This window comes from Canis lupus, chromosome 23 (assembly GCF_011100685.1).
Source record: "Canis lupus familiaris isolate Mischka breed German Shepherd chromosome 23, alternate assembly UU_Cfam_GSD_1.0, whole genome shotgun sequence".
NCBI classification, from domain to species: Eukaryota; Metazoa; Chordata; class Mammalia; order Carnivora; family Canidae; genus Canis; species Canis lupus.
In genome coordinates, this window is record NC_049244.1 from 24,894,337 (window position 1) to 24,919,871 (window position 25,535).

The following is a 25,535-nucleotide window of genomic DNA, read 5'->3' on the forward strand; positions in this document are numbered from 1 at the left end:
TGATTAGGATCTCTTCCCACCATCTACCCATAGCGCATTCTATCAACAAATATTTACTGAACTATGTGCCAGTTCCCTTTTAGGTCCTGAGTACACAGCAAACAAAAGGAGAGATTCAATGTTCTTGTATAACTGGAATACATCTTTATGCAAAAGATTAATTCTATCTGGTCATAATTTTTTTGAAAAGCAGAGCCACACAGGAAATAAATTGATGTGATCTTGAAAACTGCTAGACTTAAAAAATGCCAAGAAACCACAAGCTGGGTCCAACAGTGACCTCATGAAAAAAATTCTAGATAGCCAGAAGAATCAGTTGACTACTGTGTTCTTCTTGCCATCGTGTTTGAGTGAGGGTTACTGCAGCAAGACAGAGAATCCCAACTCGAGTTTGAGGAATTGCCAATGCTACACACCCAACTGGCCTCTGGACTTAAAAACAGAGTTTGTTCCTCCTCAAATTCTAGTGGTAAAGCTTAGGAATAGACCTTCTTTAGGGGTGCCTGGGTGGCTCAATCAGTCAAGTGTCTGACTCTTGATATTGGCTCAGATCATGATCTCAGGGTTCTGAGATCGAGCTCCACATCTGCTTGTCCCTCTCCCTCTGCTCCCCCATCTCTCTGTCTCAAAAAAAAAAAAATTGTTTAAAGAATAGATTTTATTTTAAATCTCCAAAGTGAGAAACTCCTAGACACTAAAGAGATAATAAAAATGAGTGGCACCATGCATAATAGTTTGGCATAAACATTGTTAATGCACTGCACAAACATCTACAACATTTTTAAAAATTCTGTATCTAAAAAATATCATCGTAATTTCTAGCACCTGAGGATTTTGGGGGGAATGGTTGTTTTGATTTTCACTTGTGTTATTTTCACATCATAAATGTAATACTGGTCTAGCATAGGTATATGTTCTCCAAATCCCTGCCCAAATTTAAGAAAACATCCTCGCCCACCCCAGAATGCTGAGGAAAACCTGAGATTCTGGTGGAGCGTGTCCTCATCAGACCTTTTAAAGCACGTGGCAACCATGCATAATAAACGAGAATTCTGAAGTAGCTTCAACTGCCTATTGGTTTGAGAAGGTGACCTGCCAGTCCCTGGATATTTGGGTGGGAGACATTAATCAAGCATTCCTTTGTCAGTGTTAGTTAAATATAGTTAAATGATCCTATCTGCCTGGGCTGTTTAGACCTGTCAGAAGTAATCTGCCCCTTCTTGAGGATTGCCAAACAGGTTTTCATCCCAAGTGACTCAGTCATTTATTCCCGTTTAAATACAAATCTTACTTACCTCTGTAAGTCCTGGCTCACCCTTAAAAACTCCACGTGGGCTTAAAATGCCCCACTGTATAAAGCAGTGAGAATTGTTATAGATTCTTCTCATTTTTCTGAATACTACAAAGAATGTAGCCAAATTCCCCAGAGAGTTGGGGAGAGTAGCAAGTAAATCTAGGACAAACCACAGAGATGGTATATAGGGATTGATTTGGAAGGAAGTACTTGACTGACATTTTAGCCTTGCTCACCCAGAACCTACACCAGGAAAGGAGGCATTATCCAAGGAATGTTCAAGTAATATAGGTTAGGAAACACAGAAATGAAAAATTTCTGGTTTGGACCACACAATGAAGATTTACAATAGAAATGATAAAAATGAAATCCCCTTCACATGGATGAGTATTTTTAAAATTGGGACAAAGAACTGGAAACTGTTCCTTTCATTGTTACAGAAGTGCTGTGTTTTTTTGTTTTTTGTTTTGTTTTGTTTAAGACACCAGATTGGTCTGACTCTGTTTCCTCCTCTTTGGTGCCAGGATCTTTGTCCAATGGGACCACAGCAAGAAGTAATGTCACAGTTTCAGCATCAGGAATCAACTAGCTTTCTACTCAGAATTGGCTTCTGGATGTAAGAGCCTTAGAAAGGTTCATAATCTTTCACCTCCACAGTTTTCTCTTCTAGGAATTTCACCTAATGGATTGTGTGGCCATACAAAGAAAGCGTCATATGCTAAGATGTTCATCTTGGTTTCATTTACAATTGAAAGAAAAGTGAAATATACGTAAAAAAAAACACTTCAACTTATTCAACAAAAGATGATTGGTTAAATTAATTCTGGTGCATCCACAGAAAAGGAATATTTCATAGCCATCAACAATTGTTTATAAGACCTAAGAACAAAACAAATTGGTTTTTTATCATTGACACTTTTCTGTATCTTTTTCTTTTTTCTTTTCTTTTCTTTTTTTTTTCACGAAGATCATGATTTGCCTTGGTTCTTAGTTAATAGGCAGAAGAAACTGGAAGCTGGATGTGAGCTGGATGTCCAACAATGGACAACACTGAATACAGCCTTTCTCTTTAAAATGGTTACACCCAGACTCAGTATTCATTATTGCCCAACCAATTCTTCATCATGCAATCAAATATCTTTTCTTTCTAGCTACGTTGAAAAACTACCAACTGGTATTGCCCATGTTATTCTTTTACCTATTCTCTGTTGGTAAAAGCTGATTGTCAATTGGTGTGATCCTCTTAGGAATCTCCTTAACTATTTTGTTAACCAAGTCCTTTACTTCACAGGTTGACTGCACTGAAAGAGGCCCTCTCATGAATTGGTGCTTATTTAAAAGGAAGATTCACATTTATTTACTCACAAAAGTGCCATTGGGCTGAGAATCTTATTTTAGGTTAAACACACCTTTCTTCTCATGCTAGTGGTTGTCCTTAATAGATTATAAGCTTGTCTTTGAATTGCATATATTGCCTCAAAAAAGCATTGTTAAAATTAAATCTTATTTGCACCCCAATATTTTAAATAAGTCGGAGGAGCTGGTCTAATTAAAGTGGAGATGGGAAAGGACAAAAGCTGAGAGTGACCATTAACTCCTCATGCAAACTGGGGAGGAACTATTAATGATCTCATTGGGGCAACATATTTTACAAATTATTCCTTTTGTCTTTGGGAAGAGCACAGGCTCAAATTGCCTAGAAGCAGTAAAGGAAATGATTGGGAATTGGCTGCATAAAATGGAAACAACAATATAGGGTGGGGGTGGGGGTGGAAAATAACTGAAGTCCAGAGCCAAACAATAAACTGGACAAAAAAATATATCTGCAAAACACAGACAGTGGGCTAATTTGGTCAGTTACAAAGTGCCTGAACAAAACAATGAGGATAAGATGAATCTCCCCGAAATGAGCAAAAGATAGCTGCATAGGCAGCTGATGGCGGAAATACACAAACAGCAATGCCCAATACAAATATTTTTAAAAATCCTTATCTCCATATGCTACCTAATTGAATTTAAATTTAAAAAATTAAATAAATAAAATGCTCACCTCACTCATAATTAAAGAAATGCAAATCAAAACAAAAAGCCATTTTTCACCTGGCAGACAAGCAAATGTTGAAGCGTGAGGATAGTGTATGTTAGTTAGACTACAGACAAGGAGCCATTCTTAACACCGATGATAAATGTATTAACAGGCTAAAACTTTTTAGATAGCCATTAGGCAGAAGCTATCAAAATGAAAATACACATTGGTTTTGACCTGACAGTTAAACATAGACTTGATGTTTGCAAAAGCGAACATATATACAAGTGACATGGTCTGTCATAGCAGGAAAAAACCTGGAAACACCCAAAAGGTCTCCCAATTGGGGAGGGATTCAATATATTACAGAATGAGGTATCCATACAGTAGTGGCCAATACAAGAAACACGTGGTATTTGGTATGTTCTGGTATGGAAACAAAGCTTAAAAACATATCATTAAAAAAAAAGCAGGGTCAGAAGGTCAGAACACCACATGTAACATGCTTTTATTCTGTACATTGTTAAGAGGCTACTTCCAGGAATTATGGATGTGTGGGTTTTTAAGATCATACCAGATGCCATAACCACTGGGTGTCTTTGTTAGAAGGATTGGGTAGAAAAGTAGTGGCAGAGGTTGTTTTTACTCTCTGTTTTATACCTTTTTGCTTTGTTTGAATTTTCTAAATATGTTCATGTGCTCTTATTATAAATTTTTAAAATGTCAACAGAGGTTATCTATGTGGTTGGATTATTGTAATAAATATTATAAAAGGTGGAGAAAGCTATGTGTGAGGAAAACAAAACAGGATGCCCAAGTCATGAGATGTTTCAAGCTTACAAAATCACATCATCTCCATTAACTATGAAATCATTTGAAGCATAGTCTTTTTCTTTTCAAGATATTTAGTATTTAAGCCATTCACCCAAATGCTCATTACAATATTGAAGTTAGAAAGGATGCCATTCCTTGCCCTCTAGTAAGAGAATGAGAGAAATATATATAAGGGATTGTGGGAGCAGAGAACATCACAATGATGGATGTTGATATATTTAAAAAAGAACTTAGAATATCCATCCCACTCCCATCTTTATTCCTGGCCCTCAATAAATGGGAGAGGCCAGTGCTTCTATGGAGCCTTCCCTAGTATCATTCTCTTATAGCATGAAAGCTACCATTTTACATGAGACTGAAATATCAATGCTTTGACCTGCCACACCCTTCAGAAAAGGTGTATGGCAGGGCTAGGTTGCAGTTAGAGCTGGGAAGAAGAGACCATCTCCACTTACACAGTGAGAATCTCCTAGAAACCTACCAGAAGAGCAATATTCTCACAGAAGCCAGTGGAGACCACCAGCAGACATCATTATACTCTGTTCTCAGTCAGGTATCAAATATGGGAATGAGACTCCAAAAGCACTGAGGAGTAACACTGAAGGAGCTGCTCTTCATTATTTATATGTCCAGTTGTCTTTCCTCCAGCCTAGTCTATAAGTGATTTATGAAGTAGGGGTTTTGCTGTCCTTCTGTTTAATTTTCTAACCCTAACTTTTTTCAGAAGCAAAATACTTGTAATTATGATATGTTCCTACAAAATATCATTTGTATCCAATATTTCTCTTTTTTTAAAGATTGATTGATTGATTTGAGGGGGGGGTGCATGCAAGCAGAGTGAGGGGAGGGGCAGAGGGAAAGGGAGAGGGAGAGAGACTCTCAAGTAGACTTTGCTTTGAGCACAGAGCCTGACACAGGATCCATCTCCATGACCCTGAGCCGAAATCAAGAGTCTGATGCTCAAACAACCGAGTCACCCAGGCACCCTTTACCCAATATTTCCTAACAAAATAGCTCCTCAGCAGTCTAATGATGGGCTTAGTTATTCCACAACATGAATGTTAACTAATAATAGTTGTTAAGCATCTACTATTGCCCAGCACTCTGATGGTTGCTTTCCTGAAAACCACCCTGCTGAAGAAAAGAGTACACCACTTCACAGATAAGGAAACTAGGGCTAATAAGGGCTAAACAATTTGCACATAGTCATGCAGCTCATAAGTGGTTGAGTACCTAGTTGAATGTATTATGGATTCTATAAATATTACCAAAGTTAAACTGAAGAGATAAATTTTACACAAGAGTTTGGCTTCTTGTATTATCCTACATAAATAAAAGACTGGATTCTACACAGTCAACTGAATGTGAAGGTCAAAGAAAAGAACTCAGTTGCAGGTTCATTCAGTTCACAGAAGTTTCTGCACTGATGTGTTTTATCTCTGTGTTGTCCAGTCAGGTAGCCATTAGCCACATATGGCTACTAATCACTTGTTAGGTGGTTAGCATGATTAAGCAACTGAATTGTTAGTTTCATCTATTTTAGTTAAACAAATAGACACAGGGCTACCATATGGGACAGCACGGTTCTAGCCAAAGTCATTTGAGAAACATGTACTGGTAATTGGGATCAAAAGGAGAAGAAGTGGAGGGAGAAGAAATGATATAAAATCTCAAAATATTTACAGCTGGGAAAAACCTTAATGAGACCATCACATTCAACCCACTCATTCTACACTGATGAGTAAAATTGTGACCCAGAGAGATTAAGCAATTTGCTAAGGTTGCACAAGCTAGAAAGGGGCCTGATGTAAATCCCAGATTTTAGTGAGTGTTAAGCCTAGCTGTGATGTTACAATTACATAGGATTGAGTCAAACTATGGACAACAGTAGAAGGATTTTTTTTCATTATATTTAAAATTTTTTTGGTACTCTTTTTGGAGTCTGTATGAAGCAAGGAACAAGTGACAGTCTTAGACTGGTTGTCCTTGCCTCCTCCCAAATCTCTCTATATCAGTAAGAAATAATAAAGTAACATTTCCACAAGGTAGGGACATACGTAAGTAGAAAGCTAACCTACTAGTTAATTCCATGGCCTCCTGTTAGGGAAACATCAAGCACTTTGGAATTGTGTTTTGACATCCCAATTCTGTTACCCCCCCCCCCAAAAAAAAAAAGAAAGAAAGAGAGAAAGAAAGAAAGAAAGAAAGAAAGAAAGAAAGAAAGAAAGAAAGAAAGAAAGAAAGAATCTGACTCCAAATTACGATATTCCCTAAACTATGCCTTCCTTCCCAACTTCTACCCCCAAATGGGTAGAATCCTGTGTACTTCCCTTCACAGAGAAGCTGTGCTATTTAATTAGGTTAATAGGTTACAGATAGGTTAATTAGGTTAACTCCTGGGCAGAGGGAAAGTGCTTCTAATTGCAGCTGCCATTGTATTACCTGGAGCTGAAATGGAACTTCAGTATACACTAGTCTGTATTCTGCTCATCAGAGGCCTATTTAAACATGGTACATGGTAGTGACTTACACATGAGGCACTACCATTCTCCTAAATTCTTTAGCAAAAGCATTTTGAAAAAAAGTACTTTCTGCTTTATAAATGATTTCTTCCAGGTTTCCAGTGAAACAAGTCATTTAAAAAAATTTTTTTTTCTTTTTTCTTTTTTCTTTTTTTTTTTTTTTTTTTTTTGACAAATGAAGGGGGAAAAAATACCTTTTCAAATCCAGGGCACTTGAAAGTTTCATTTTCCTGTTTTAATTTGCTTCAGCGTTTCAAGGGAATAATAATAGTTTTTTAATGCCAAAGGTGGCTTTCATCACTCAAAGCCCTCTAATTTCCTCCCATATTGCAAGTAATGTGTTAATAGTTCCAAAATGAAATATTACCTAAAACACAACTTGGTAATTTTCCTCACAGTTCAAAGTTATTTGAAAAAGAAGCATCACCTTTTACAAATATTTACTTTGCGACAACAGAAGACGCTGCAAATTATCTTCTTTTTTGTGCCATCTTTGAATCTTCTGCTGGGAAAAAAAGAAATAAGTGAGGAAAAGAAAAAAAGCCCTCCCCCTTCCCTTTCATGTTCTAATACTGGGTTGCACCTAAAGACCTGATTTCTATCTTTAAAATTAGATAATGCTCGTATATACATATAGTATATATAGAGAGAGAAGTGAGAGGAAAGCTTGGTATTCGTGGTCTCATTATAGAATACACACACCAAAGAAAGGATGTGCATAGAGGCCATAGAGAATTTAAAAGATTTATTTATGATGTATTACTGTAATTTTTAATTTAGACATGCAAATTTTTTAATTTGCACCGACTGCTTTGCCTTAATGGTTTTGATTAATACTTGGAGGTAGTGTTTGTGAAAGAGATTTATACTGTGATTCATCTGCAAAATAATCAAATCATTACCAGCTAATGACAAAGCTGTGAAAAATGATATAGATATTGTGTAACTTCCAGCTATGGCTGAACACGTGGAGGTACCCAATCCTTCCAGCAAATGTGGACTTGTGTTAATAACTGCTGGGAAGTTCGCTCTAGGTCCACTCTAATTTGGCAACAAAAAACATTGATCTTAATAAAGCTGTCTGATAAAAGGAGCAGTGATTAACATCCCGAACCCTCTATTCTGCTACTCATGCCAAGGTCCCTTTTTTTTTTTTTCCAGGAATGAAAATTCCACTGCACTTCCTGCTTATCGCTCCATCTCACCTCAGCCCTCCGTGGGTTTCCAGATAAGGCTGCAGACAGCCTAAGAAGGGGGGTGTCAGGAGACCAGAGGGAGTAGGGCTGATGGCTGCAGGTGGCAGTTGCCGAGGGAGGAAAGCACGGTGAATTCTCAGTCTGAATCCTTTCCAAAGCCAACACCCATTCCTTCCAGAATTCAGAGGCACCTTCTCTTTTAGTGGGTCCTTCCTGCCTAGATTCAGGCATTCGGGACTGAATGGCTCTTGCTCTGTTGCTAATCCTGACACAGTCAGCAAAGGTGGAGGAGAAAGCACCAGAGCATGCCCAGAGTCAGCAGAACAAACTCTCAAATAGTATCAGGAAGCAGAAGAGGGCAGGAAGCAGAAACCCACAGATAATCCCCAAATCTCATTTCAGCCGCTTCTTGTGACAAGCTTCTCCACCACATCTCACCCAAGCGGCTAACTTGGACCAAATGGGCACATTTGGATTTTACCTCCCTTCTGGCTGCCCCGCCTCCAAGCATAGAATGAAAATTAACATTTCTTACAGTCTTAACAGTGTGCCAGACACTCTGCTAAGGCACTCCCCACCAACTTTTTCATTTAGCCTCACCACAAACCTGTGAAGTAGGTATTATTAGAAATATTATTCCCATTTCACAGATAAGTAGCTCTCCCAAAGTTGGTAAAAGAGAACTGGCATGTGTCGGAGGCAAGACTTATTTCTGGTTCATTCTACCACCATGGACCCAACCCATCAAAACTATGTCCTTATTTATCTGAAATCTCTACTCCAGACTGAAAATACCTCAAATGAGGGCAGTCAGGAGAGAGAGAGTGGATGAAGTAGAGAAGCGAGTTAAAAAAGAAGCTTGGATCAGCCACAGTTCATTCTGAAGCAATCATATTTTAACTCATTATCAAGAAATTCAGTTCCTTTTTTATTTCAGTCCTCGCAAAGGAAAAGCCCAGTAAGTTGATAATCATTAATATTTCATTGAAAACCAATCCATATTTTCTGTGATGGTGACATGGACATTCCACTTTATCAGGAAGCCATTTTACAAAATTAGAAAAAGCAAGGCACCATTCTGGAAAGCACAAGCCGAGACCACTTATCATTATTATTTATTACTTATTGGGTGCCAACTGGGTCCCCACTGCAGAGAGGGAGCTGCAAAAGCATCATGCAGAGGCAGATGGTCCTTGTTCACTGGGTTCACAATCCAATTCAGATTACACAGCTACAAGGGACCCTGCATTCTTTCATTACTGGTAACTGTGACTGCTGTGGAACCACAAAGGGAAGATCAGAACTTTCTATCACTTTTCTAGACATGAAGACAAATGAGAAGAGAAGCAATAAGAGTAATTAATTTCAACCAGAGCTGGAAGAGAAAAACTTTCAGCTGTGGTACGTACACAGCATTTATTGGGAGAGCTTCTCTCTTAGCAGAGCCAGACCCAGTGATTCACAGATATGAAACAGGCTGCCATTTCGAAAAGAACCAAGAGAGGAAAATAAGTGTAACCTGGTAGCATCTTGGTTCAAAGTGTCTATGAGAGAAATCAGCATGTGATTTAACTATCCAAGGGACCCAAGAAAAGCAGGAAGAGTTAACCCACTAAATTCAAGGTAAAGTTAAAATTCAGGTCATTCAAAGTAAGCCAACAGAATAAGCCTTTGGACAGATGGGCATCTTGTGCGCTTCAACACAAGCTCTGGTAGAAGTAATGAGGCTGAAGTGCTGAAGAAGAGGGAAATACGCTCTCAGAGGTAAACTTACACGCAAGTCATCGGGACTTAGCTGAATAATTCCCCCTAATGCTTAGATAAATAATGCTGCTAAATTCTTGGGAATCAAACCACATCTCCACCCCTCAGCTTTCAGGAGCTTCCAAAGACTGGTCTGAGCTGGCTGTGGGGAAAATGAAATCCAAAATATATTCATCACGAGAGTTTCAGAGAAGGGAGATGCTCCATCAACAATGTGAGAAGAGGAACTAAACTTGATTCTATGTTCCAAACCTGAAAGGCAACCTCAGATATTTTTGAGGAAGAGACTAGAGCATTCAGGTTTTATTAGCGATGCTTCTGCTGCCAACTGATCACAAATATTCTGGAATCCAGTTTTTATCCAGGTCCCCCAGCCTCCCTCCTCCAACACCAACAGTTATAACTGTGGTCATTGCAGAGCACATCAGCTGTATTTTAGGCAGCGTGTTTTCCATGTCTGCAGACATGCAGCAGAACCTTCTCAGATGATGCAAATGTCTTATATCTGTACTGTCCAATATGGTAGCTCCAAGTGACATGTGGCTAGTGCCACTGAGGAAATGAGTTTTAATTTGACTCAATTTTAGTTAATTTAAGCTTAGATAGCCACGTGTGCCTATTCACTGTCCTACGGGGCTACAGAGCTCTACAGAGAGCAGTGTCAGTCTTACAGAAGATGTGTGAGAATGTAGATAGAGCAATTTACATTGCACGTGGCACCAAATTCTCTTCCCCAGACTCCCTTGCAGCTAGGGGTGGCCCTGTGATAGAAGTCTGGCCCATAAGAGGAGAGCTGAGGGCTCCTGGACAAGTAATTTCCTTTCCCACATGGGACAATTTCCTATTTGCCTCTTTCGCCTTTCTTCTGCCTGGGGTGTGTACAAGATACCTACACACATGGTGGCCATCTTCTACGTGAATGCTATACGCCGAGGCTGACACATCAGGAAGCTGGAAGGGAGAGTAGGACTTTGAAAACTTCCTCAGGGACTACAAGAGCCCTGGACCACCAACCTGGAGATTTCTGTGGCACGAGACAAATAAAGCCCTTTCTCATTTAAACTTTTCTGCCTGTTTTTCTGTGCTTGGGGCTAAACTCACTAATCCTAGCAGATATAACTATGTCCCATGATAAAGGTTTGCCATATAATGAGTATCTCATTGTCTACAGAACTGGCGTAAAGTCCAATTGTCCTGGCAGTGTTTATCCACTGCATCTATGCATCCTTCCCCTTCCCCTTGGGGCCAGCCTGGGGCACAATTGTGATGGGTGAGTAGTTGTTCTAAAATCTCCTGCCCCTCCCTCCACTTCCGTTCTCTGTTCTGTTTCCCTGTGTTCCTGGCCGTTGTCCAATTCTTGGTTTCTTACTCTCTCCTCTCAGCAGTGCTTCTGCTATCATCCATGACTCTTGTGGTATCTCCTTCAAACTGGGGAGTGGAGGGAGGATTGGCTTTGTCACGGGCTAAAAGGATTTTAGTCACAAAGAAGAAAGGGGAAGAAGCCAATTGGACATTAAAAGGGTGTTTCCTTCCATTAAAATCTCTTTGAAAATAAATAAATAAATAAATAAATAAATAAATAAATAAATAAATAAATAAATAAATAAAAAAATCTCTTTGGTAAGTAATTTTCCATTATGTGCCTAGAAAGAGGCTGGCTTGGTCTTCTGATGCCTTGTTCACTCTTCTGATTTCTTTCTGATGACTCTTAATTGGGTGTCTAGCATGCACTAAACCTCCTCTTGGCCCTTACAAGCATATGGTTTCTTTTAATCCTCAGAACAACCCCAGGCAGTGAACCTTATTAAGAGGGGACACTTGGGGACTAGGTTGACCTTTTGAGAGTTCTTCAAATCCACACACTGTATCTGTTGATAGCCATTTACTAAAGTTGCCAAAAATCCCTCTTGTGTGTATGCGAACTGTATCTATCATTCCCATTTTGTAGCTGAGGAAAATGAGGCTCAGAAAAAACTACATTGTCATATATAATAAATGACAGTGTCAGGATCTCTGGTTGCAAGTCAGAGCTGTTCCACTAGAAAAGAGAGGAGGCTTGGGTTTATTCTCCCATGCAAAGCTATCTAGTGCCAGCCACTAAAAGCAGGCAGTTAGTCTCCTTCCTCAGAGGAGCTCTGATGGGTTAGGGGGGTGGGGGGCAGAGGGAAAATTAAGGAGAGTCTCCTGATGATGAGAGAAGTTGAAGACCCCAGTTCTCTGCCCCTGCCAAGATTCCTGGCAGAAAGACACTTAACCTTTGCAGCTCCCCGGATGTCGAGGCGTTAATAAGCTTCCTCACCTCACAGGGAAGTTGTGAGGATTAATTCTTGTTTAAAATCACTTTGTGATCCAACGATGAAAGATTCTCTTGGTTCTTTGGTCTCCCTCATTCCTCCTCCCACAGACATGACTCATGAAAAGTAGATGGGTGGAGGGAAGAGTAGAGACAGGCAGCTGAAAGCAAGTTGAAAACAGAATAAGATAGGGCAAAGAGGGCAGGGTGAGTGGTTCCAGAATTCAAAGACAATGACCAGGAACCACTGGAAGATGTTGACTAACTAACTGTCCCTCTCCCTGGGCACTCAAATATACAGCAGGAGTTTCCCCCACCCAGACACCATCTCACATCAAAGAGAATAATCGAGTGCTAACCTTTGATAAGTGCTCTTCAGGGGTCATGTTAATGTAAAATCCTGCCTCTGCCCTGTCCAGTCTTCTGCCCCCTGATGCACCTTCCTCCAGAAAGAGGAAGAAAAAGAGGTCATGCAGTCCTTGGATATTTGGACACTTGGGCTTAGATGTGTCCCCACGGCTGAAATGGTGAAATAATTTTTATAAAAACTTCCTACATTTTCCCCTCCTGTTTTTGTCTACTATGGAGTGCTATTTTCCTTTTCCTCTTTTTTCTGATTTAAAAAAATGAGTGTGGAAACATAGAGCAAACCCTATCTGAGTCAACTCAGCATTAAAGCACCCCAAAAATCACTTCTAATGAAGGACTTCAAAGATAGAAACAGGGATAATGATAGTTTTCCCTATATTTGTAGAAAATTCAACCTCTTGTAGGTAAGCCAATTCCATCTCTATTCCCCCCAGAGAATTGTTGCCCTGCAGTTGTAACTATGAAACAAATATCTACCCACCTGGATCCTGGGGAAATGTAAAAAGGATGACATGTCCCACAATATGACAAATGTCATTCCAGAACCTGAAGTTGACTGGGTTCATTTTTACTGTAATATTTCAATCCATTTGAGCAAGAGAAATAGGCAATGAATCATTCAACAAATATTTACCAGAGATCTTCTATATGCTGGTATACAGGAGATGCTCAATAAACACTCATGAAACAAAGGAGCTGAGAAGCTAAAAGATACATCTTGTTCTTAGGATCAAGATGTGCATGATCAATTCATGGGGAGAACACAATTAATTCAGAGGCTAAAGCTTTAAGGAAGAAAGAGCAGCAAGTTCAATGCAGAGGCACTTTTCTCATTTGGGTAAGGACAGAGCACCCCAGGCTTTCCTAAGGAACACTGTGTGCTGTTGCTCAGTCTGTGCACTGAACAAAAGGATTAGCAAGCATGGGTGGATGACAGAATATGGCTCTTCCTACTTGCCAATCTGAGAGCCACTGGGCCACATCTGCCCAGATGTGATGTCTTCTACAAATTTACACAAAGACATAATGTACTTTGGTGTGGTCTTGTTTTCCTCTCTGAAAAGAAAATGTCTCCTCTTCAGGTTCGCTCTTCATTTATAGGCATGATGATCATGTGTGGCCCAGAGGAGAAAGACTAGCTGCAACACAGCTCTCCATGGGTGGATTAAATAAAATGCTGTATCATTGATTTCTCAGCACTGAACTATCCCGAGATGTTGCCGGTGTCTATTTAATAGAACTGCCAAAAAACATTTAATTTTTTCATATAAAACACACCCAGAAAATTGAACAAATTTCATCAAAATGTTTAAGTGCCAGAAACGATTCCAATCTAATAAAACATTAAGGCCTTGCGTGGTCTGTATTGCACATGTGGCAGACCCCCATTAACGACACGGTTGGAACCTAGTTTTTAATTCTTTTGCACAAAATCACCAATTTATGCTCTGCTGGGAAACCTTTTGGAAAGGTCTCTTTGTAAATAAAGCAACCAATGCCTTAAAATAAAGTTGGCCAAGAGTGCGTCTCCTTCAGGGTCTGAGAGGAATCTTCGCTGCTCGGATGCTGAGGCAGGCCTGCACAGTCAGCTGTTGTAACAGAATCTGTTGGCGTCTGTGGCGCGCTGAGTGACAGCAGTGTGTAATCACAGAGACGCACAGATACACATCAGACGGCAAGAACACAGAAATAAGCAGCGGAATGGGAGTATTTTGGAACCTAAATGGACCTTGGCACAAAACACTCTGAAACTGCCATTTTGCAGAGCCTGATCATTTTTGCTTGTTGCGTTTGGAATCTAGAAAGGGAAGAGTAAGGAAGAGGGAAGGAGAAAGGCTTATTTTTATGGGGTGCATCCCATGTCCCAGGCACAAAGGGCTTTGAATATTTCATGGGATCTAATCCTTGGAGTCACAAGATGATGTTAGGTGTATGATCGCTATTTACAGATGGGGAAAAACCAAGTCTTCAGAGGCAGAATAGCCTGTTCAAGGCCACACAGCTAATAAGTGACAAGGTCAGAAAGGAAATACAGGTCTGTCAGTCCTGAAAGTCCATGCCCTCCCACTTCCCTTGTTTCCATGCTGTGGTGTGAATCAGGGGGGAATACTTCCTTCCATCCCGATCCTAGAAGCCCTTCTTATCTGGTGGTTGCCATCTATATAAGAGAAGCTGGCTTTTAGCCAGTGCCCTTCACCTTGCCTGCTTCAATGCTCAAGAAGGAGAATCTACCTTATTCAAAAAGTAATCCTGTGAAAAGCTAGGTTGGGCTCAGTTGGACAACAATCGGACAGCTCATTTTTCTAATCAAGTCTTGTGGACCGTAGGACCAGAATAGTGGCATATGAAGTTTAAGAGGATGGCCAGCCTCCCAGGTACCCTCCCTGGGGAGGTGTCTTGACAAAATCTATTCCAAATTCACATCAGATGAGAGACAGAGACTAGATATTAGCATGTTGCAACACCTGCTATCCCCAAACATATTCATCAGTAAGGAAAGTCAGGTTCCCCTCTGAGCAAGGGAGCAGATTTACAAGAAAGCAAGTGATATTCTCCGAGGGGAGTAAACCCACTTTATGTAAACCTGAAAGATCAGTTACAGTTCCCAGAATTCACCCCAGAGTGTGCCCCTAAAGTCACCGAGTAAGGGACTGTGAGAAACAGTGTGAATGGACTCAAAACAAAACAAGACTCACCTGATTACAAGTTTCATTATGAACCTCGGGTTTTTTAGAGCTGGTGACATCACACTGCTTTGAAACGTTGGGAAGGGGAGAGGGGCTGCTATGTTCAACACACACGTGAACTTCATATGTCTTGCAGGCCTCCCTACTGACATCACACAAAACTTGGCCCTTACTCAGGCTTCATGATTTTGATAGGCCACCCCTGCCCTTCTCCACTTTCAGAGGTGGTTAGCAACCAAGGGTAGATTTTTGTTATTTTCAAAGGCAGCTTCAGATACCACACAATAGCATAACTGTCGATGAATGTCGGCATTGGATGCTCCGAGACCTGTCCCAGCCTCTGCCTACAATATACCTTTTGGATTTGGGGTATAAAAAAGCTTGGTTGTTCAAAGTATGGTCCACAGGAGGCAAAATGAGCCTCAACTGGAAACTTGCAAAAAATACAGAATGCCCAGTTCTGTTGGATCCCAATCTGTATTTTTTACAAGATCCCTGGGTGATTGGTGTTGATTTGTACATTAAAGTTTGAAAAGTGCCAAAATAGTCCAGTGGTCCTCCAAGTGTCTCTCCAGGCTCAGCAACAACAGCATCACTGGCAGCTTGTTATAAATGCAGAATCTAAGTTCTACTGAATTTGAATTTCCATCTTAAGGACACCCCACCACCGCCACCCCCCACCCTCCATCCCCGGTGATGTGCATCCACATTGACACTGAGAAAGCGTTATTTTAGGGTCCAGCAAACCTGGGTTTCGGTCTGGGTACCACCACTTACTAGACGTATGATTTTCCATAAAGTACAACTCTTGGAGTATCAGTTTCTTCAATAACGAAGTAAGACAAATAGATCCTTTTTTCAGGAAATTTAAAGGGATTAAATCAGGTCAAGTAGGTAAAGCTCTTAGCACAGAGTGTTAATGCGTATTAAGCACTTTGTAGATAGTTGTTTTTAGCTTTCGCCATTTGTTCCTTTCCGTCCTGTCTGTCATTCTCTACCTTAGAGATATTTCCATGAGGCCTTCCTGGGTCCCTTCCAGTTTTAACATGTCCCAATTTGACAATTAGTTCATTTTTCTTAAACCTGCTGAGTAGCCATTAAACCAAACCCTGTTAACTATAATAAAAGCAAAACTGGATTAAGAATTAGTTCTTCATCATGCCCAGCTTTCTTTGCTTGCCGAGTTTGGTTTTATCTCCAATGTGAAGAAATAGAAGCAGAAGGCGGACAGAGCCCACAGCATGTCTATTGAGCACTTTCTGTGTAAACAGTTCAGATACTAACATGAGGACAAACAAAACAGTCATAGTCTTACTCTCATGGAGTCTACTTATTTAACCAGGGAGATTGACAAATAAATATACCATTGCCCTTGAAAGTGTAATAAGTATTGTGAACGAGGGTCATAGGAGCAAGAATAGAAGGATAATAGAATGTAGATGCTGAAGGTGGAAGGGTTAGGAGGGTGAAGTTGGAGAGATGGTCTTTCAGAGAGAGTGACCTGCAAGCTGAAACTTGAGAAGGAAGAATAATAGTTGTTCAGGAGAAAGAGAACCCCGGGCAAAGTGATGCAAGTGCAATGGGTCTGAGATAGAAAGTGGTTTGAGAGAAGTTAAAGAGCCAGAGATAAGGTAGATGAGACTGGACCCCGGTCAGTAAGGGGAATGATTCCTAGAGAACCAGGGGAGGTGGGTGGAGCCAAATCTGGGCTCCCCAGCCATTGGTGGTTCTCTTAGGGAGGAGGGGGGAAGACACCACTGCAAGGAGCTCATGAACATAGATAGGTGTAAAGCAAATCTCATTACTGACCGTATCTATGAATGAGCTCCTAAAAGGAACTCAGTAATATTTGTGATTAAGTACAAACGAATAAATGAATGAGACATATAATTCAAAGGCACTAATGATCTAATAGGAGCAAAAGTTATAGCTCGGGAAAAGTATTTTGTGAAAGAAGCAGGGTATCACGCTTTCAAATGCCCCTTCTCGCCCCTGAATCTAAATTTTTTCTTGTTCTGCTGGATTTTCTTATCCACATACAAATTTGTTATAATATCTTGTGTCTTTAATAATAACCTTGTTTGACCCCCACATTCTATTCCGGGTACTGGCCTATTTTTCTAGTACCTTTTATACCAAAACATTGAGTCATAGGTTTCTGCACTATCCACTTTCTTCTCATTTTCTTTCTTAAAACATGTAATATTGATACACTAAAGAATATATGTAATGTATATGTAGATCATAAGGATTACTGATGAAAGTGGACACCCCATGAGTATTGTACCCAACTCATCTATTAGAACCTTACCAATTCCATTTAAGTGATTTGGTTATTCTTCTTCATTCTACCCTCTGTCTCTTCTATCCCAGACAATAATAAATCTGAATTTTGTATTTATCATTCCTTTCTTTTAGAATCATAGTTTTGTCACAGATGCTTATATCCCTAAACAGCATACATTTACTTTTACCAGACTTTTTGTACTTTAAAAAAAATGGAAAATCAATCATGTAAAATAAATTACAAATGGAATTTCCAATGGCAAAATATCCAAATATCCATAAAATACACTAATGCTTAAAAAAGGGGGGGTGAGTGGACCTGGGTAGTTCAGTTGGTTGAGCATGGAACCCCAAGTGTGGCTCCCCACCCAGCACAGAGTCTGCTTGTCCCTCTCCCTTCCCCTGCTTATACTCTCTCTCTTTCAAATAAATAAATAAATAAATAAATAAATAAATAAATAAAATCTAAAAAAAAAAAAAAAGACTCCTTCCCTATATATGCACAAACCATCCCTCTCCCACTCCCTTCCAGATATCACACTGCTGAGCAATTGAACCATCCATCAGTGACTCTTTCCTTGGAGTTAGACATAACCCTTATACTATGGAATTCCTTTAAAACACAACTATCCTCCAGGAATTCATAACATATTAAGCCTCTACTATATGTTGAGTTTCCTGGGACATAAATTCTAAGACAAAGATTAGTGTGCAGGAATTTTATTAAGGAGGGTTCTTAGGATCAACAGTTGTGGGGGAAAGGAAGGAAGGAAGGAAGTTTGAGAGAGGGAGAAGTTGAATTGTGATGAAGTCCAGTGGAAGCTTTAGCCAACACCAAAGGGTTCTGAAGCTGAGATGGCCCTTCAGAGTTTAAGTTGTGGCACATTGGTCTTTATCTCCTCATCCACCAGTCAATGCATGCAGTTGACCTTAGGCAAGACAGCTCTCTTCAGCCAAGGCAACTCCTTCAGGGGGCTGACATGTAGGAGATATTTGCTGGCTGTACTTCCAGCAGCTGGAGGTATACATTCTCATTCCTGAAGGGAAATCTGGATGGCACATCACAGCATCCACCAAAGTCCATCACACCCTAGACTGAATTTGACATCTTCTTGAACCTGGGGCAACCTAGTAGTGGCAAAAACCCATTGGATATGGGTGTACTGAAAAGGAAATGAGAGGAAGAAAATCAGCCCCCAAAGCGACTTGGTTAGAGAGAGTCAGGAAGGGAACATTTGCTGGGTCGTGGGCATTAAGTAAGGGCAATGCAGTACACCAGCTTCCTTTACAGCTTCAAAATGTTTTCCGGAATCCACATTGGTCCTTGCCTCTAATTAGTACCGAGTAACTGAACTAGCAGACCAAGTACGTTCTTAGAGAACCAGCCCCACAGGAGAAGCTATCACCCCTCATCCACCTACCCACACACACAAAAGTCCACTTTGATATACTTACTCAGAATTTTGCAATCACAAAATCTTGAAAGGAACTATTTTCATTTTAGCTGAATAAAATGTTGAATCATTTTGAAAAATAAAAGTTGATACTTTGAATTATCACATGGGAGAATGACACTGAGCCAGGGGAAGTAACCTAAACTTTCTAGGTTTTTAGCTTCTTAATCTCTTTGTTAGAGCCTTGCCTCAAATGGAAACCCTGAGCTTCAAGAGGTAGTAGCAAGAGCAGTTCAAAAACGTAGAGGCAGGCTCACAGGTGACGGGCCATAATAGAGCCCAGAGCCATCTTAACTAACAGCATTGCCATGAGCAACTTTTGCAGAGCTGTGCTTTGCAACTTTTCAGGAGGTAAGAAGATTTTCAGCCAACTTTAAAAAATGACCAACAAGAGAGAGACAAAGCCATTAAGAAATAGCCAGTCCCCTTTATGCTGACTTGGTATCGCTTCATTCAAGCTGAACAGGTAGAAACAATTGCAACCAAATGTGAACATGAACAGGATAAAACTACTCATCTTAATTATCCTCTAGGATGACAGTGTTCAATAAGCAGCATTTCAACAAGATATTAGTAAGTTTCTTACTTAAGAAGATGGCTGGAGGGAGCTCTTTCAAATGTATTTGGGAAATTCTGTGTATTGTATCTTTCTCCTGCAGTCAGGTGCCCATTAGCTTATTCGGAGATCTGAGAAGTCCTACAGCAAAGAAAACTTCAATCTTGTTGAAGTGTGCAATCCTCAAGAGTCAATCTTTGAACATGTTTTCCTTGGAACACACATTAACATCTTCCAAACTAGTATATGAAGAGCACAGTTTAGAAAATGCTGGTCTAACCCTACCTATTCTATTTACAGATGAGCAGCCCTGGTGTCAGAGAGGAAAGGAAGCTTTCCCAAGATCACAACAGTTATTAGAGACAGAGCCAGGACAAGAACATTGGGTCCATGACCTTCAAACCAGTGTTCTGTTTCCAATCCAATGACTAGTGAGGTAAATCAAATTTGCTCTTTTATAAACTGGCTATTGATGGAGGGTTGCTCTTAGAAATGACCACAGGATTCATCCTAAACAGAAAACATTTTCTCTTGTTTTCCCATTCATAGGATTTCTATAGGCTTTCTTATTCATGAAGTTATATAGGATAAAAGGTTTTCTTATCCTCTCTGGGACAGTGAGATGGAGGAAAAGAGGGTAAACAGAGTCAGCTTAATGAGATAAGAGAGCATCTACTTAGAACACTTAAGTCTATGTATGTCTTTTAAAAGTTTGTTCCATTTCCTCTGGGAGCCTGCATATTGGAGGTGAGACCTAGATGAGAGGAAGGAAAAAGTGGGAGAGAACAGTGGGACCCAGCAGTGTGGCTACAGAACAGATTCCAGGGAGAGAAGCTTCCATTAGAGGACTCTCTGTGGTAGACTCTTGGAAAGGAGTTCTGCTTTCTGATTTAAAATGCTCTATGCTTCAGTGTCCCTCTGTGGTACCCTCACCTTGCAACACCCTTTCCCACTCCCAAGGTCTTTTAGTGAAGGGAAATAAATATCAAGTAGAAGTACCAGCCTTGGAGCACGCTGCTTTAGGGAATGAAGTCAAGTCCACATTTGCAGGGAAATGCACAACATGGAAGTCTGGAGGTCCTCAATGGAGTGCCACTAGGAAGCCAAAGGGGCCACAGGAGGACAATGGAATCAGAGTTGGGAGTACTCCCCCCCCACCCCCACCCAAGAGTCCTCAGGTATTTGGAAAAAGAACTGAACCTCTCCATTCAAAGTAGGATAGGGCCTTAAATTAATTTATTTAGATATTTAGGCCAAAGGTGAACCAGAAGGCCAAATAGGATTTTCCTAATCCCTGGGAAAACACCTTCAGAATTGTATAGCTAGACCAGTGGGGAATAGGCCCAGAGAGAGTGAAGAAAACATATACATTCAGTTTTTGAACTTGAAATGCTAAGGAGGCTTTGAAATTAAACGTTTTTTAAAATGCTAAGAAGTCTATGTAACGATCTTCTATTTGGCCTAATTCCCCACAATGTGACACCCATTACTATTTAAGTCTTAATTCCAAGAAGCCCTAGACTTCCTTAAATCACTCTATCTTTCTCTATTCTTCAGCATTTTTACCTGTAAACATAGTTAGTTCATGGTAGTCATTAAATTGGATGCTTCCTGGTAGTAACTCACACAGCTAAGAGCATTTAACCCCCTTTTTCCACTAGCAAGATGGGTTTGGCTCATCCTTGATGGGCAGAGCCGTTTCTCCTTCCCATCACTATTCAATATCTTTGAATGCAACTTTTGGAGCAGCCAGGTATTTGGATTCATCCTTTCCTATAATGCAATGAGAAACTTGAACATTTATTTTCTAATTTATCATTCTTATTTTGTCAAATGGTGTGTGCCTCCTCCCCTAAGCAGCTTGCATGAGCCAGTCAGTTGGAACCTAATGTGGATGAGGTTTCGAAGGTATGTGTTGTGAACTCCGCAGGTTTCAGAAGTTCTCGCTTGTGGTAATTTCTGTGGTTATCCCAGCCTATTCCTTTCTGAGCAGCAAGGCTTAGAACCCTTCCCCACAGCATTTACCCAAGCCACTGCTCATCAAGGAAATAAGTCCAAATGGTATCTTCAAAATCAAATGTCAAGGCCCCCATACCTCTCAACAAGTCAGCCCATCTGCAATGAGTTTTGCTTTGCATTCCTTCCATACACAAAGCTATTCTAGGGTGCATGTCGTAGAGTTTAGCCAGGAAGCCAGATGTGTGGATCACTATTTTGTGGTTCCAGGGCCACTTGTTGGCCGCCCTTTTCACCCCTTCCCCCCCCACCCCCCATCATCAAAGCTAGGAGGATTTTTTTTTTAAAGATTTTATTTATTTATTCATGAAAGATACACACAGAGAGAGGCAGAGCCACAGGCAGAGGGAGAAGCAGGCTCCATGCAGGGAGCCGGATGTGGAACTCGATCCCGGGTCTCCAGGATCGCGCCCTGGGCCGAAGGCAGGCCCTGAACCGCTGAGCTTCCCAGGGATCCCCAAGCTAGGAGGATTTTATCAGCTAATGACATTGTTGTACTCAACCATTCTTTGTGGAAGAATCTCTACTTCTTTTCAGGCTCATCATTCATCATGTACATTTTAGATGAGGAAGGTTAAAACAGTTAACCAAATTATGTTAAAATATGTGTATAAACATGCTCAGAACTCTGGAACTGGAAAGCTGAAATGATTTAATTATTTAATATTTTAAGTGAGTGTGGGTGTGATATTTATATTATTATTACTAAGGAATAGAAAGAATCAAGGAGAAATTTCTAGGCTGCACAGCTAACGAGTGTGTCTGTCAAGAAGTTCTGTAATTAAATGAAGTTGAATAACAAGACATCTCTCCGTCTCTCTAGTTGGAAAAGCAAGGACAATGTACAAGTTTATAGGTCTGAAGGATAATCCAGGATTAACTGTTGAGAACAATACAGAGGAAATATGTATCTATCAGAAACCATTTTCCATTGTCCCATAATTGCAGAGAATCTTTTTCCTAGGAAGTAGGGGGAAACAGAAACTGAGTATAACAGAAGCTCTAAAGACTAAAACTTGTTCACATTCTGAGGAAATATTTTTTTCTTGTTCCAATTGCCCTTTAATAATTAAAGACAACATTTTTATAGCAACAAATCATAAACCCACTACACTAGCATTTGGCAAACTTTTTCTGTAAGTCAGATAGTAAATATTTCAGGCTCTTGGGGTCATACAATCTCTGTAACAATTGCTCCACTCTCCCATTGTAGCAGGAAAGAACCAAGGACAATACACTCAACAAAGGAGTATGGCTGTGTTCCAATAAACCTTTATTACAAAAACAGACAAGGAGCTGGATTTGTCCCACAGGTGGGTAGTTAGCTGACTCCTGCCCCAGACTCTAAGTTTTATGAAGGCTGGGACCTATATTTCTAAGGTCTGGTACATTGTAGGCACTTAATAAATATTTGTGAACAACATTTTTTAAAGTTGGAATTACAGTAGCTCTACAATTATGTGACCTTGGCCAAGTCACTTCCTCATTTAGAGCCTCAGTTTTTGATACTATAAAGTGGAAAACGTAATGTTGATCCTGCTTATTTTCTGACATATCTCATCATAATATAAGTCAATAGCAAAAACAAAATCACTGGCATGTATTAATATCTTTAAAAGTATCATATAAAGTTGTTTTTTATGTATAACATATTAATCTCACAGCAAACCTGCCTTATCTCCATTTTGTCGGGTAAGGAAACGAAGTACGCAGAGAGTTTAAATAGCATAAGGTTTTATGGTAAATGATAGAACTGATATTCAAACCCCAGAGGCTGCCCAGTTAATCACTACACACTGCTTTATATTCCCTAAGCTTGGAAACTGAAATGAGCATTACAAAGAGTTGTTTGTTTGTTTGTTGCCTTTTGTATTTTATAAATCATAGGACTGGCTTGCTCTATAGAACCAACAACATTTTATTCTTAGTTGTCCAATCCTTTATGAGTGTTCAGCCAACTTCACTGGAGAATAGAAGGGAACAGGTGATAAATCATGTAAGGTCCTATTGGTGGTGAGCAAATCTGGTGAACTAATGCAAAAGTGGGGCAGAAGGAGATATTTATTAGAAAATAACACACAGCTCATAAAACTAAGGAAGAGTAGAACAAGGCTCTGGGAGAGAGGACCTCATACAATGGTAACTCTGACACTAATAATGACACAGTAGCTTGCAACTGCTTCTAAATATCTGCTCATGTTTCAAATTCCTTGGAAAGAGAATCTCTTTCGTCCAGCCACCTCAGGTATTTCTGCCCTTATATAAATCACCTCTCCCTAGCCAAGGAACAAAACTAGTGGCAATATTATAACCCTAGATGAAACAGAACCATAAAGCAACCACATCAATGTATCTACCTTAAGTGGAATACCAGTACCATGTTCCGTTTCCAACTGACGCCCACTTCCAACTGACACCACCTCTACACAGTGCCTTATTGTGACATTTTGACTTGAAAATAAGAACATTTTGTGTTTCTTCCAGTCTTTACCATAGGCTGCCAAACACACAAAATTGCTGTTAAAAGTTCCAAATGCTTCTACCCTCCCTTCAACCTTTCCCTCCTTCTAGCTCTATCCTCCATACACTGTCTCCTTCCATCCATCTTGAATTTTTGGTCACATAATCGATGCCCATATTTCTTGATCAGCCCTGCCTATTTCACCTATTATCACACATGCACATGCTGATAGCAAAATTATCACACTTGCTTGTTAGCCATAGCAGTAAAATTCATTCTCAAGATTCTAATTTTCTTTATACATCTATGTTTTACAATTTCTCTGGTTTAAAATATAGCTTTAGTGTCATGACTTTATATTTTAATGCAAAATGGAATCATTGTTCTTATTAGTTTTTGTTTTACAAATGTATTTCTAACCTTATTTTCTACAATAATTTTTAGGACCTGACCACTACTTTCTGATCAGCACAATAATGGAATGCCCGTTAAACTGATGAATGTCCTTTGTGGATAAAATGTGGTTTTTGTTTCCATCACACTGGGAGTTCGACTCTTTGCAAAAGCATTGAGATAAATGTCAACTATGGAAGGTTGGAAAATCTGCTTTTCCCCTTTCCCTAATTTGCAGTTGCATGTCTCCCCCACCCCCTGTATTTCCCCTGATAAGCCCAGAACTTCTCGTCCTCAGCCCAGAAAAATATGTTCCATTCTACAAGTCAATGATTTCCATGTTATACCAGGAAACGGAGCGAAACCAAAGAGAGTACAGAACTTTTTCTTTCTTTCTTTCTTTCTTTCTTTCTTTCTTTCTTTCTTTCTTTCTTTCTTTCTTTCTTTCTTTCTTTCTTTCTTTCTCTTTCTTTCTTTCTCTCTTTCTTTCTTTCTTTCTTTCTTTCTCTCTCTCTTTCTTTCTTTTCTTTCTTTCTTTCTTTCTTTCTTTCTTTCTTTCTTCTTTCTTCTTTCTTCTTTCTTTCTAAGATTTTATTTATTTGAGAGAAAGAATGTGAGAGAGAGAGAAGAGAAGCAGGGTCCCCACTGAGCAGGGAGCCCAATATGGGGCTCCATCTCAGAACTTCGGGATCAGGATCTGAGGTGAAGGCAGACACTTAACCAACAGAGCCACCTGGGTACCCCAAGAGTATAGAACTTTCTGCCATGGAATATCTGGAAGGAGTTTGAAAGAGTTTGAGAACATTTCAACCCATGGTGTTCTATGCAATTCAGCTCTTGGTGTTTATTCCTTCAGACCTTCAAGTTATTATGCCAAAAATGAAACTATTTCTAACTAATAATAATCACTTCAATTTCTGATCTTAGAGTAATTTCCAGCACTTTGCTGTGTGCTTTACAAACATGAACTCACTGGATTCTCAGTAAACCCAGGCCATGTTGTAGCTGAGAAAACCAAGGCTTACAGAAGTTAAGCAGCTTGCTATACCACACAACTATTAAGAGGGAGGTGTGAAATTTGAATCCAGATGGTTTGATCCCAATGCCTGAGCTCCAAATCATTTGCAGTTTTCTCATTCTTACCTTGTGATTTGCTTTGACCATTACTGTTATAAAATGTCATTTTAGAAAATGACCTGTAAATGTTTGCTACCTTTTTCAGCATGAGATTATTATGAGTGATTCAATACTCACCTTCCTACACCCAGCCAAAAATCATGTCTCTCGTTTCATCATGGAAATCAGTGAATAAGTAGAATCATTCTTTCATTCAATTCATATTTATTGCTTTCTTTTTTAAAAACATATTTTTATTTATTTATTC